Raw genomic sequence first — 13,516 nt, forward strand, 5'->3', positions numbered from 1 at the left:
AGTGCAGGGTCAGCCATTGTACAGCGCCCCTGAAGCAATTGAAGGTTAAGGACCTTGCTCAAGGGCCCAGCAGAGTAGGATCTCTTTTGGCAGTGACACAGATTCGAACCGGCAACCTTCGGGATACCAGCACAGATCCTTAGCCTCAGAGCCACCACTCCCTGTGCTGCTTGAATAAGCTCCAATCTACCATAACCCTGAATCGTATTATGCAGTTTTTGAGTATGTTATATTGAGGAATGCAATTGATAGGGTTCATTCCAAACTTTTTCTGTCACACACTGTCAAAACTAATGTTGTTTATTATTCATCAGCTAAACATGCCTAAGAAAAGCAGGAAACTATTCTAGCAGCACTCGATGAAAATCAAACCTAATTGAGATGTCAGAAATTAGAACAAAATATAGGATTCAAGGTTACTGATCTGACTGCGCGCTTCAGATGAAAACCCCAAAGGACAACAGCACTAACTTTATCAGAAGGTTGACAGAATTAGCATAATCCCTGCCTCGACTATTTAATCCCTGACCTTCATTTGCAGAGGCAAGTGTAAATATGGCAAGACTAAGTGGACTCAAATAATTGTATATTGTCTTTCAAGAGTTGTAAATTAATCACAATCACATTTACCACAATCACACTCAAACCAATGTCAGGACACTGTTTACGTGCACTCTCTTGATGCAGTGTTTCCTAATTTGCACAATTCTCAGAATTAACCTAAGCACTAGGCTAATAGTTTGCTTTGATTGACTGCATAAAGTCATTTGTATATGCTTTGAATTCATTCTTTTTGGTGTGGAACAAGCATCACGCTACATCATAGGTTCTTAACACCGCTGAGGCCACATTGGTTATTGCTTTTTACAACTCATTTCTTGTTGAATGTAATTCTTTAATTAACATAACTGCTCAGCTACTTTCCTTGTTTTTGCTCTCATTACATAGTCAGACATAAATCTGAATACACAATTATGGTTTTGCAAGGACTTCAGAATATTTGTTAATCCACTGCTCTGAATAGACAAGCATGCAGAATATTAAAGGAGTCATAAATTGTGGTCACAGCCTTCAGCACACAAAACTCACTTTTTGCTTCTTATTTTATTTTATTTCAATTTTTCCAACAATGTCTTTAGCATTCTTACTCACTGTAACAATTACGTTCTTATCTGAGCTGACAAGTTGCTTCTGTAAAGAGTGGACATATTTCATTAAATACATTTTGTTTTGTATTTGAGTATAAATATAGATATGTTAAGATCTGCATAAAGAATGGCTCCTCGTGCTTGGAAGTGTGGTTTTAACGGAAATCTCAGCGAAGGTCCTGTAGATTATTCTGTTTTTCATTGAAGATAAAAGAACGTCCTATTTGTCCAAATGTACTTTTTCTTTGATATAGCACTTATCTTTGGCATAAAAAGCATTGCCTAGTCATGCACTGTGGGCACTAGGGCACCAATCCCCATTTTTACTGGCAGAAAACAGGAATCATTAACTTAATTGAAAGTGATTTTTTTTTTTATAAAATAAATATATTCTGGTTGTTTTAATTGTTTTATTGATTTAATGATGTTTGTCAGAAATTAGTTTTTTTGAAAAATAAAAAAAACATTTTTTTTAAATTACTGACAGTCATAATCAGTACAGTATTAGGTTATCTCTCTGTGCTGTGGGGCATCTTCTAACAGCCACAAGGGGATCATTTTTGTGCCTGCTGATTGGACTTAGTGCTGTTTTCTTTAGCCAATCAGCAGTGCAGAAAAGTATTAGGTTAGGGCAGTGAAAAGTACACACTTGGCCAATTGAATGGGCAAATTTATTTAAGAATGTTTTGTGCATAAAAGGACAAGCCTGTTATTGTAGTGAACCTGTGAGAAAGTTTACTGAGAGGACTTAAATTCCCAGCCACAAGAAGGAGTATTGCATTACTGGTATGAATGACTACAACACGTAGGGAATCACTCCATACCACTGACAAAGAGGTATAAATATTTATTTATTCTTCAGAGAAGAGATGTACCATCCTTGATGACCATGGACCTGTTCTCTTTGTGAGTATTAAAATCTGTAACTCATGACTTTTGCATTCTTGGAGATAATCTTCTTACATATTTCTTCAAAATCTTTAACTGTTTGCATTACTCTAACGTATGGAAGTACTGCCATTAAATGTTAAGTTAATACATAACAAAAGTAAAAAAAAACTACAGTTAAATTGGACTGAAATGCAGGACAGACAGTTAGTCCTGCTGTACATTAGCCAGTTTTGTATTACATTTTCAACATCTCAGCAGATGTGGCACAACGTGGGAACAAAACCCACTTTTATGCTTTTGAGGACTTTTCAATTTCAGTCCAACCTTCTCCTTATATTGATCTCTTCAGAATTTTTCCACATGAATATTCTAATGCAGTTGTTGTCTTTGTGGCATTTTTTGCTTGCTTACTGTTTTTCTGGAAATGGCACACTGATCTGACATTAGCAAAAATAAAGTTAACCCAGAAAGTATCGACCAATTGCACAAAATATGATTCTTTTTGGTCATAACTCTTCCTCTTAGATGTCATTTAATGTGAGAAATGGGAGGGAGAAAACAATATTAGCGTATTACAGTATATAGATTATATAATGTATTACTGTACTCTTTTGCTATTCAAAACTGAATAAAGTAGTCATGAAAATCCATAAGGTTGTGTTTATAATAGAAGAAAGTTTACATAGCAGTAATGACTTCATATTTATTAAATTAGAAACTGTTTCTATTTATGTATTGTGTGCCATGCTAGATGATGCAACATCCATGTTCCAACCAGGATGGAAACCTATTCCTTGCCAAGAAGGGAGGCCATAATGAAAAGTCAAAGATGGACTGGCATCCTGACTAGGATCAGGGCCGTCTTAACAGCATTATAGGCCCCCAGGCAAAGCAGTGCACTGGGGCCCCTACCTACACAACCACTCATAGGAATAACAAAGTAAATGGTCGATAAAACTAAACATATATTTATTGTATTGGTACTTCCAACAAAATCAGTGTTTAAACATTAAAAAGCATGCTGTACAGTAAAGATTAAACAAAACGAACATTTGAACAATATAACATGAGTCTTGAAAAATACAAAAATTTCAACATACTGTATAAATGATACACAATTGGTAAACCATACAGGCAGATATGGTACAGTATGAAATTGAGTTATTCATTATTAATCAAGTGTTTAACACAAACATGTGCGAAATTTCCATGCAGAGAATTGAGTTGAAATTATTTTAACATATACACTTTTATGTTATGTAGTGCGTGAGGCTGCAGAGGTGACCATGATACTAAATCAGAGGTGAATGCCAATGTCCATTTGTAATACAATAACAAATATTTATAGTTTGGTATAGTATATTATTAAATTATTGACAGCAAGTCACAACATACATAGATTAGCAAGGGGCCCCCAACTGTCCAGCGTGTCCATGCATTAAGACGGCCCTGACCAGGATTGGTGCTTGTACCTTTCTAGGAAAAAAAAGGCCTGCTGAGAAGGACAATGGGTGGCTGCTTCCAGGGGATAGGTTCCTCCCTTATGCACACGGTGGCAGCATCTCACTGGTGGAAATCCCATATGAATACCTGCAAGGTAGGCTGGAAATTGAGTCCAGTATGGCATCTCTGTTGGGGTTCTTAGGTGCCACCAGGGCGAGCTGCAGAAGAACATCATACTTTCTTTGAAGGGCTTCTACCTGATCCAGACATGACATGCAAGGTTGTGGCACCAGAACTACGCCCGGGTCTGGAATAAAAGAATCCGATTATCCTGCCTCAGGAGTTGGGAGAAGGTGGATGCGACTACCTGGGAGGTGTGGAAGTAGAGGACAACCTGCTATTGTACTGTGCTCTTTGAGATGAGAACTTGGAAGCTTGTTAAGGTATTGGTGTAAAGAAAAACATCTTGTACTTGAACCCGGCACTGTGCTTGTATAGTTGTGTCTGGGATTTGGGGTGCTGCTAAGCCCTCTGGGGGTAAAAATATGTAACCTTGAAATAATTCTGTCACATTTTAATGCCTTTACTCCATGCCAATTAGACAACTTGTAATTTCCTCGTTTTTTATTTCTGCACAAATGTCTATCATTCTTATTTGAGTGTGTGTTGTGTATTAATCCCTACTGAACTGCTCTTTTCCCTATTATGAGAGGGGGGAATCTACTAATGTAATGAGAGGAGTCATTTCGTTTATAGCTTTTTGCTGAGATGAGCTGTAGTTATTTATGAGATGATCTACATTACTTTCAAAGCGAAGGTTTGACTTTCTCAGAATATTAATGAATTTTGATATACTGTTGCAATATAGATACCCAAATGATGTGGTTTTAAGCTACACTTTTATTGTTTAAGCCATACACACTTCAAATGAAGTTAAATAATGATCTAAATTTGTTCCATTAAGTGATGAGCTAATTATGTTTTGAATAACAGCATTAGAAGTAATAATTACATCTAACCAGAGATTATGATGTGTGCAACGAACCTTTGTTATTTTAGAAAACCTTGTCAGTTTAGCAAGGACACAAATACTTGTGTTCCATTTGTTTTTTCAAGTCTATATGCATATTAAAATTACCCATGAAAACTTTTGCATTATAATTTATAGCTATGTTGGAAAAATCTGACAAATTTAATTCTATATAAGAATTATGACCTAGAAGGTCTGTAAATTAATAATAAAATTATGCTTGACACAGTGTTAATATCCAATAAAAGATAAGATCACCTTAAAAGGTATACAATCAGCAGGATTATTATATGTAATTTTCATTTCTTTAAAGTGTACATGAAGAGATGCACAAAAAGGTTTGTGGATAAACATAGTGTTGAGAGTAATTTTATTTTTTATTTGATAACACTTAAAATGCTTTGATGCAGAGGAGCTGGATTGCTATATTTTAGTATACAGTATATATAGAATAGGCTCATCGAAGGTATGTGATACCCTGTGTTGTGATGTGGGATTTTGCATATAACTTGATAAATGTTTTGTATGCCTTTATTTATAATTTAGGCAAACCAATGTAATTTATTCATGTTTGACCTAACCCCTTTTACGACTGTCTCTTTGTAATTTGACAGGATTTGGGGGGATGTGTCTTAAACTAGTTTGATGAGTATTTCTTTGCTAAAGTCTTTGTCTCATCCTCCACACAAAGCCAGGTTAGCTTAACATATGGTCTTGGGGGGTTGCAGGTGTTAAAATGTACTATTTCTCCCATTGGTCTGAGATATGGCTGTCTGGATTGGCTGGAGGTATTGGACAGAAAACCTATAAATTTGCTTGCTCAACCACATTCTCTCTCTCTAACCAACATATGATGAAGAAGCATCTCTCTTGCTAACCTGTGATGATGAAGACAACACAATGAAGAGCATAGCTCAGCAGCCATATTAAACAGACATGTGGCTGAAAGCTGAGCACCAACAATGCCTTAACTAGAGACATTTTAAGTAACTACAAGTCTGTGTGCCACCTGAAATACACATCACCATTTTATCATGTTGTATGGTTGGCAATATTAAAATGTACTTTGCATTTTGTTATTATTTATGAATATTATCAGTAATACATTATTTTATGTGTAACTTAACTCCTGCTTGTCTTTTTATTACATCTAATTGCCTGAGGTTTTGATATAGAAGGGAAGGTGAGGAGAAGTTATATAAAATAATATCTTATAAACAGTGGTAAGTCTGTGAGATTAGGCATTCTAAGGCTGCATATTAATAATACAATAGGGGAAAGTAGAGCAATACATATATTACTCTACCAAGATAAAACACCCTGTTGGGTGGATGGTTTTATCTTTCTTCTATAGCAGCGATAAGACGTCCCTTGAGGGAAATTAGCTTCACCCCTTTTTGTCAGAAGACTATTAGAATTTGATGACACCAAATTTTGCCCTCTCATTTGGACCCTAACTTACACGCTTTTAAGAGCCTCCACCTATAAACAAACAGAGAAGGTTGTTTATGTTATTTCTGTTTTGTGCCCTTGTGTGCCTGTTTAGTTTAAATATTTACTTTGCAGTTAAAAAGGTGACACAGCTAGCACCCTAAAACTTCTTGCATTCCTTCACCTTGTCCACTATATATACATATACTAGCGATGCCTGCCGTAGCATACGTCGGTGAAGAATAGGAACGGAAAACGGTGAGAAAGGAATTCAGAAATCAAGAAGAAAGAAATACTTCTTGAAAGAAGCAGTTGTCAATAGGTGTTTTGCTGGAGACGACAGATAATGAGTCGAAAGATCTAATCTCAGAAAGAGCTTGAATTTCAGCTTCATCACCATAAACTCCAGATATTGTCAGGTATTGATAGTACTCATGACTTGTTGTGATAGCTCGACTTGCATTGGAAAGAATAACAGGAAAAAACGTCTCCAAATCTGTCCCAATGTGAAGCAAAGAAATCTACTGCCCTATGTCGTAGTGAGAGTGCATTGCCTTTGTCAACTTTGTTTGTGTCAAGAAATAACCCTCTGATAGGAACAGGCAGTTGCCGGATCCCGGAATACAGATGATGTTGTACAAAAACTGGTCTACAGAGAAGATACTGTTATTCATTTTGTAACAAAGGCTTAGGAAACAACCGTCGCAGTATAACGAAAATAGCAAGGAGCGAAACCAATTTCAATGGTCGAGAGAGTACCTTCCTGTAGCAGGCTACGGAAAAGACTCCTAGGCACAGACACAGCCGAAGTGAAAGGTCATGCGGTCAGGCTAGATATCCATAGACATATATAGATAGACGCTGCATTCACTGTGTTGCCCAGTCGACACAATACGTCAGCGTGTCTGCCCTATTGAGTGGCGAAAGTGCCATTTAAACTAATACAGGTAGAAACTGGGTTTTCTGATAAAAAAACAATAAAGTTTAAAACAGTATCGTTTACATACAACAGATTTTGGCGAATCGTTTACATGCAATTATTTATATCCATTTATACACTAATAATGGCAATTATTAAATAATAATAATTATTATTAATATTAAATAATTCCTCCCATATAAATAACATTTCTCGGACTGCCTTCTTCTATCTCCGAAACATTTCTAGAGGTCCTGTTCTTACGCAGCACAGTACTGAAGTACTGGTTAATGCCCTAGTCACCTCACATATCACTGTATTGCTATTCTATCTTCCGTCAAACAAAAACTTATCCATCGCTTACAACTTCTTCAAAATTCTGCTGCCAGGATAATAACCTGCTGTTCTGAATCCACTGAACATATTACACCTATTCTCTCTCAACTTCACTGGCTCCATGTTAACTACTGATTACAATGCAAAATACTGCTCTTACTATTTAAAGCTCTCCACAACCTCACTGATCTCCTCCAGACTGATACTCCGTCTCGCTCACTCAGATCCTCATCTGCAGCTCTACTTTCTGTACCACACATCAGAATCTGTTCTATGGGAGCTCAAGCGTCTCTCATAGTGCTCTTCAACTCGGGAATTCTCTTCCCTCTCATATACGTCAGCTCGATTCAATAACATATTTTAAAACTGCCCCCAAAACTTATCTTTTCAAACTGGCATACCAATTGTGAATTTTGCACTGTTACTGCCAGTCATCTCTGTTTGTTTGCTAATTATTGCTTTTTAATTTATCATTCTCTTGTTTTAATTTTACTAATGTTGTTTAATTTTATTGTAAGGTGACCTTGAGTGCTAAGATTATAAAGCGTGATTTTCTAATGGCCAAATATAACTAAAACAATTGGTCAGCCTTACCTATGAAATGTAATTCCCCAGGATCTGGTTTGGAGCGTACAACGGTTTGTAGAATCCCAGGTAGCACATTATTCATTACTTCACTCTGCAGCAGTGCCACTCGCAATATGGCGATGACGTTGAAGTACAATGCTGCTGGTCATGTGGCATGTAGTTATTCTATGTCTATGTAGATATCGGGCGGTGATGTGACACCAATGGGGTCATGAGAGAGAAGCGGGGAACGTGGTAGTCCGAAGGAAGAATAGGACTCGAGAAAAGCAGCGTGGGGGTGTATGGGAGGCCGCAGGCAGTGTGGGGAAGGATTTGGAAGAGGACAAATAGGAATCGAGAAATGCCGGGTGGGGTGCGTGTGAACCCCCCCGCGATAGATGAAAATCCGCAAAGTTGAAACCATATGTTTGTGTAGTTATTTTTATATATTTTAAGCCCTTATAAACTCTCCCACACTGTTAACATTATTAGAGCCCTCTAGACATGAAATAACACCCTTTAGTCAAAAGTTTAAACTGTGCTCCATGACAAGACAGAGATGACAGTTCTTTCTCACAATTAAAAGAATGTAAATAGATCTTCTCTTCAGGAGCAGAGAATTTCAGAGAGAGAGAGAACGCTCGCAAAGAAAAGCAAACAATCAAAAAATCAAAACGCATTTTTTAGAGGGGCGTCAGTATCTTCTAAGCAAACAGCCTCTGTGCAAACAGCTCCTCTGCTCACATCTCCTCCGTCAGGCGCAGAGAACGTCAGAGAGAGAGAGAGAGAGCGCGAGATTAAAGCAAATCATCAAAAAATCAATGTGTGCTTTTGGAAGCGGCATTTCTTAGAGGTGTGTCCGTATCCACTAGACAAACAGCTTCTGTGCAAACAGCACCTCTGCTCACAGCCCCTCCGTCAGGCGCAGAGAATGTCAGAGAGGGTGAGATTGAGGCAGAGACAAGCAAACAATCAAGCACCGCGCGGGACGCATATCTTATAGCATTGAGGAGTTTTAGTTAATATGTAATACATGTTCTGATTGGGTAGCTTCTAAGCCATCCGCCAATAGCGTCCCTTGTATGAAATCAACAGGGCAAACAAACTGAGGAACCATGTAGCATAAATTAAAAGACCCATTGTCCGCAGAAATCCGCGAACCAGCGAAAAATCCGTGATATATATTTAGATGTGAGTGAAAGTTGAAGCGCGATATAGCGAGGGATTACTGTATGCATATATATATATATATATATATATATATATATATATAAAACCTGGTAGGTAACCACCCAATAATCAGATTGTGATTCAGACTTAAGAGAATGTAATACTCTGATCTTCACCCTGCCAAATAAGCAAACCAGCTGCAGTGGCACAGAGTCAGAGGCTTCCCCTCAGGCGCTGATGTCTGAGGTATCGAACCCCATAAGAGTACACCTGAAGAGCCTCAATAAGGGCAAAACACGAGTTGTGTACTCTTTGTATTATTTGACAGATACTGTATCACCTATCTATGATCGGCTTCTTGCAACTGAGATGACATGGCAAATGTTTGCCGACTCGCTGACCAAAGTTTAGGTAACCCCCCCCCAAATAATCAGATTGAGATTCAAACTTAAAAGAATATATATATCAAATTACAATGCATTTCACAGTAGATATATAAATGGGATATAACATAAAGCATACAATTTACAATTCCAGAGTAGTGGTCTTGTTGCTGCTTTAAATGGTCAGCAAGGCAATACTACAGGAAGACAGTAATATCCAATCCAGTTAAACTGAACATCACCTTGCTTGAAATATCCAGACTATTTCTACCCTACTGCAATTTTACATGGGTGATTTTAACAAGAAGCAGAGATGGATTTTAAGGTATATTCTACCAAAGAATTTTATTTTTTAATGTTTCTAACCCCAGTAGTGTGTGGTGATGGCCAGGAATTTTTTTTAATGTATTTTTTTCATGGACAGCAAAGATAAACTTTCTAAAAAAAAAAAAAAGGAGCATCTATGGAAACCAGCACAAGCAATATAAAAACATCCATGAAAAAATCTCACATTTCACATAATCTACAAATTAAATCATCTAGCCATATGCTTGCCACTGGTAAAACAAATACATTTTTTGCTAAAATATGGTTAGCCAAACACTTCCAGAAAATCAAAGCAGTGCATCCACAGGAAGTGTATTCACACATGTTCACAAAAGAATGAGCTTTTGAGCTGAAATCAGGACTCTTAAAATCTACAAACCGCTTGAGGTAAGTAACAATATTTTTGGTTGGAGTATTCCTTTACAGTGTTTAGCAGTAACCTTGACAGAAAGAACTGTGGGTTGGTAGCTTGAGTCAACTAGTGGCATTTCCAACATGAAAATTCTGGTGGAAATACAAGGACCCTGGAGAGAAACTGAGACAGCAACTTTGAATGCTGATCTATAATTAAGGGTTCAAGCCAGCCATGGCACAGGCATTTTCTCCACTACCACCTTTAGAAATAGATTATATTCTCAAAGAATTAATGTTTTGAATAATTAAATGCATTTTATCAGAACTACAGCACTCAAAAAATAAATAATTATATAACTTATATCAACTACGGCACACATTTCCATTCTATCAAATAGTATTTATGTAGCATTTCCAGATAGGTTTACATCTACTTTAAGCACAATTGTTGATAGAAGTAAATTCAAACATATCCACTCAATTTTCTTGATTTTTATAGACAAAAGCTTAACTGTTTTTGTTAGCCTAAGTGCACTTGCTTTATGTCAACTTGATGAAGTTAATTAATCCAAACATCAATGACTGCAGCAATTCTAGAAAATAAAAATGTTACGTCCAATCAGGGTTGCTAAATGTCCCAATTTAAGCAAGACTGTCTCAAGTTCAACAGACAAATCCTGAGTCACACATTGCCTCTGAAAATCCTGATTGAACAAAAATCGTATGTAGAAAAAAAATTGAAGATATTGAATATCTAGTTAAAGAGGCTCACAAAATTTTTGTGAATTTTCTAGCATACCACACATTGTATGAATAAAATTTGTAACTCAGTTGAATCTGGGTATTTGAAAACGTGTGTTTTGGTGTATGTTGTGTGCTAGTGTCGTGTCTAGTATATCGTGTTGCCGAGGTCAGATAGTTGTTGCTAGTCCCGTGAGCCTTCTGGCTGTAGGATTGTGAACAAGTTCACGGCCACCTACTAGGTGTTCATCTGGGTACTGAGAAGATCCTAGGATGGAATAAATTCCAATTTTATTGGCTGGGCATAAATAAAGAGGTCTGCCGCTTTTGTGCTTGTTGTCTGGAGTGTCAACTGCAACAAATTCCTAGTAGGGACTGGGCACCAAAGTAAATGCCATCCTTAATTGGCCTGGTCCAAAGAACAAGACACAGCTGCAGGCTTTCTAAAGTTTAGTAGGTTACTACCACCGGTTTGTTCCCCAGTTTTCTGAGAGAGTAGCTCACTTGACCTACCAACAGCGGCTGCATTTCATGACTTAAAACAGGCCCTTATGTCAACACCTGTGTTAAGTTGTTCATCGTTAAGGCTCTCTCCATGCCAATACCGATGCTCTGTCTTGTGTTCATGACTTCGCAGTTTGGAATTCACAACCCAACAGATCTGGGTTGGGAGGCGGGGTGGAGCTGTCAAGTGATTGTGAATATGGGACAGTTCAAGGGTTTGGATAATTGTACTATTTCTCTGGAAAACCAGAAGGCGCTGTTGACTAATGCCTTTAGTTTTCTTCTCTCTGCAGACTTGAAGATTGACTACAATGACACCTCTGATTTCACTTCCACTTTCTGCCCACCTGGACCTGCGTCTTCCTGCCAAGGACCTTTAACCCTGTAAACTACACGATCTTGAATCAGCCTTATGGAAACTCATGTCGTTTCAATGAATTTTTCTTTCCTAGAGCGCTATACCAGGTTTTTTATTTTGAATATATGGGGTTGGCCGTCGTGGTGCCTCAAGGATTTATAATCTCTACTTGTCTCATTATTACAATATAAATTTGAAAAACTAACAGTCTAAGAGCAGACCCCCTGTTCAACTGCACTGATGTCCTCAGTATTCTCATCTTATCTGTACTGTTTGTCTCCTGTTAGTTAACCAGCTGTAATTTAGCAGATTATTTACGTATAGGTATTTTTCTGAGTTCTTTTTTATGGTTTCCATAATTTTGCATAGTACAGTATAAGACTTAATGGTCTATAATTACCAGGATCCATTGTGTCTCCTTTCTGAAGTCACATTTTGCAACTTTCCAGTAAAGCACCTCATTAATCACAGCCAGCAACTGAATACAATAGTGTAAATTTAAAGTAGTTTCTATTCAGCAATCCGACTATACAATCACATCAGTTAATGGAGCGCACTCAAAAAGAGAAAGCACTATACCAAGCAATTATAAATCACCTTTAAAGGAATACTTCACCTAATAATATATATATTTATATATATATATATATATATATATATATATATATATATATACTTACCCCATGTACTTAGTAGTCGTGTTATATCAAAATGTTTTATCTTATGTTTTCATGCAGAACGGAGAGAAAGAAGTTTGACATAACAGAAGGCAAAAGGGACCAGTGTTACACAATGACAAAGTCCATGGAAAAAAGAAAATAAAATCTTGCTTTATAATTGCTTGATATAGTGCTTTCTCTTTTTGAATGCGTGATTGTTACACATGTTGCATAATCCACACCTGCGTTATTCAGTCTTAAAGCTCAAAATGTGGAAAATACATGCCTTTTTGATAAATAGTTGATTTCTGAATTATTAGCATGCACATAAAAATGTATACGGTTTTTCTAATGTAATCAGAGCAATTTACTGCAATCATATTGCAATAAGGGCACATTGCAAGAATAAAGCTGCTTTTGTTAAGTGTAAGTAGTGGCATTCGATTAACACAAAAAGCAGATGTGATTGTTTCACTCCCCAACAACACCCCCTAACCCCCGGCCCCAATAAATTTAAACTACCATGCAGCATCTAGCTAGCATCACAGTGCTTCACAGGGAACTCCAAACCTCACAAACCCATGATAGCCGATCATGTGATAGTGCTCTGTGTTGCTCGCTACTTCATGGTGTACCCCAACCCTGGTCGTCTATTGTGTCTCCCAGCTTCACGGGAGACAATCCCATCCCTCCCGGTTTAAATGAATAAATCTGCATGAAATCTGCACATACATCAGTTCTGGTCAGCAGTAAAACAACTAGAATGAACAAAGTTAGCGTCATGTCAATGCTCAGAAGGTTCTTCATTTTGAAGCATTTTGAATTTTAGAATTTTGGATTAGGACTACTCACTTTATATTTAACTGTAAATATTTTAGACATGCTTAATGTAATCACAGGTAATCATTCATACATATTTGTTTAATACTAGAATCCCTGAAGCCTACAAAAAAACTCATAATCCCATTCCCCCCCCTCCCCCTGACGGAGCTGAAGTCAGTCGCAAACTTCTCCCAGCACAAGTCTCTTTATCGTGGTGCGAGGTACCTGGAGTTGTATAGCGTAAATAATATATTGTTATTTGGAATACATTCCATGTGTGTTCCATGTCTACAAAGATCTGTGTAAGTGTAGGATGACATGAAATTAGAGGCAAGAAATGCTGAACAAATATCTAAAACAGAAAGTTTTTTCCATGTTATACTAATAATGATGTGAAGGGTATAATGTTTGGACTTTAGTCCAAATATCAAAT

The sequence above is a fragment of the Polypterus senegalus genome, chromosome 15 (assembly GCF_016835505.1).
Source record: "Polypterus senegalus isolate Bchr_013 chromosome 15, ASM1683550v1, whole genome shotgun sequence".
In the NCBI taxonomy this organism is placed as follows: Eukaryota; Metazoa; Chordata; class Cladistia; order Polypteriformes; family Polypteridae; genus Polypterus; species Polypterus senegalus.